Source organism: Austrofundulus limnaeus, unplaced genomic scaffold (genome assembly GCF_001266775.1).
Source record: "Austrofundulus limnaeus strain Quisiro unplaced genomic scaffold, Austrofundulus_limnaeus-1.0 Scaffold9, whole genome shotgun sequence".
Classification (NCBI taxonomy): Eukaryota; Metazoa; Chordata; class Actinopteri; order Cyprinodontiformes; family Rivulidae; genus Austrofundulus; species Austrofundulus limnaeus.
In genome coordinates, this window is record NW_013952411.1 from 2,218,139 (window position 1) to 2,220,358 (window position 2,220).

The window sequence follows — 2,220 nt, forward strand, 5'->3', positions numbered from 1 at the left end:
TATATAATCAACACAATTTTAGAAAAATAAATACGATGATGTGTCGAATTAAGAAGAATCACTTTTGTATTTCATGTTGACACTGCTCAGCTTTTTATATTGAATTCAACTTTAAAACTTCATTTTCTAATAAAATGGGTGATTGTAAATGTGCTCCCATTTTTGTTTTGTTCTGAGAAAAAAAAGTTTATTAGTGAACTGTGAAAAAAATACAAATAAAAAAGGTTATAACAGAAGGGAAAACACCAGTGACTGAAATGAAAGAATCCCTTTAAGATGACCTTTAAAAGCTTAAATAAAACATTTGCATCATGTCTAATTTATCTCTTCTGTGTTACAGTGAGAACTGTTGAATTCTACAGCAGAGTTTTGATAGTTACTTTTCATCTCATTTGATCTTCGCTCAAAAAGAGAAGAGCTACCATAATTGTTAATAAATGCCTGAAGCAATTAAAAAAAGACTTTTGCCTTTGTGTAAGATGGTAATAACTTGAACATATTTCCACAGAAAGTGATAACAGCTCGATGTCTGTGGGCTCCTAAGGGATGCTCCAAACCCTTAAGTGCTCACAACTGTATCTGCCTCATCCTGACTACAGAACCAGAACTCCTGCTCGTTCAGGGCGTTGGCAAACCAGCTGCTGCTGGTTAGTTCTCTGAAATGTGTACGTTTAATGCGCAAGCTGCTGGGCTACGCTGTTTGCTTGTCTCAGATCTAATGGGAACAGGACAGCAATCTCTAATTGACAGCAATCTAATAATAATGTTGACAGTCATGCAAGCAGGAAGTCATCTCAGATGGAGTGTGGGCTAATAATTGCTGCCATGCCCATTACCTTGTGTAATGCACATGTGAAAAGTGCAGTTTGTAATTTAGTCTTTGTGCCATAACGTGTAACAAAAATGTAATCACACTTTTCTGCATCCTAACAGAATGTAACATTCCACAGTAGGGATAGATCAAACATTTTGTTTAACTTTCTGAACTTTCAGTACAAAATGCACTTAATTTCCACTCACCATCAGTTTTCCAYCCTGGACAGCTGAACTCTTGTTTTGACTTCTCCTGATCTGGATTTAAGAAAAAACTGTTTGAAAGAATAAAGAAAGGGGTTAAAAAAAGTTTAAATAATTGGAATCCGCTCAAAGGTTTAAATCTTCTTCCTGCTGTTCATTAAATCAGTCTCCACCACTCCACACACTGACAGACTGAGGTTGTGTGTTCCGCCCTTCTTCAAGCAGCTGATGTCTGCTCTGCTGCTGCTGCGCTTCCGGATCTTCCTCCTGGGCAGCAGCTGGTTCCACAGAAGCTCTTTAGATAGGCGTCACTGTCGGGAACGACATGTTGTTCTCTGTTATCGAAAACTAACAGCTAAAACCACAACTAACTATTGTAAATGTCGTGTTTGTTCAAAACGACTTGATCTATCGAGCAAATTTACTTGTTTATGTGTTTTACTTAACTCTAATTAAAGCCAGGAAGGACAATTTATGCAATTAAATTAAATTAAATTAAATTAAAAAGAGTAATGTTTATTTTAAACAAGGTTTTATGTTTTACTTATTTAATAAGTCATGTTTTAGTTTGTAATGTTAAGATTAATGATAAAAGGAGCGTGTCGCCCCCTGCTGGACACACACCGAAGCTGTTCCTCAAAAAATACATTTTATTTTATTTCATTTTTTCAATTATGGGGATAATTTACTTTATTTAATATCAGTGCATTACACAGCAGCATAATTAGCTGGAAAATTAAGAATTAGCTCATTTGATTAATTGCTATATTTAATTTGGCCCACGCAGATAAAAATGAATAAAAACCTCAAAACAAATAGCAGCTGATAAAAAAAAATATTCATCACACTATAAATTTCACAGTCCAAATGGTTATGGGAAGTTTGTTGCAAACATTGAGTAATTGTCACAGCATGAATGATACTGACAGCAAAAATAAACACGTGTTTAATTTTATAGTGTTTATTTAAAATGTTTGCATTGGATTAATTTTGATTTTATAATTTTGTTTTATTTTTATTGATCACTTATAGTTTACAATTACATGACATCGTTTAATGAAATAAAAACAGAAGATAACTAATCAACAATAGATGTGTGGCATCTATAACAAAATCACACTTTTTGTCGAACACTATTTTTTATTATTATTAATTTAGGTTAAAATAAATATTCTGCTTCTATGCTTATAAGACATACCTTTG

At 33.4% G+C, this 2,220-nt stretch overlaps 1 protein-coding gene across 1 annotated transcript in view; it reads right to left on the reverse strand.

The window, feature by feature from the left end:
- The window catches only part of scn1laa (sodium channel, voltage-gated, type I-like, alpha), a 30,653-nt gene extending 29,397 nt beyond the window's left edge, over positions 1–1,256 (reverse strand). The window contains exon 1 of the mRNA XM_014001492.1: positions 1,021–1,256. The gene's annotated coding sequence lies outside the window, so the exon portion shown is untranslated. The remainder of the gene's footprint in view (positions 1–1,020) is intronic.
- Between the last annotated feature and the right edge of the window lie 964 nt (positions 1,257–2,220).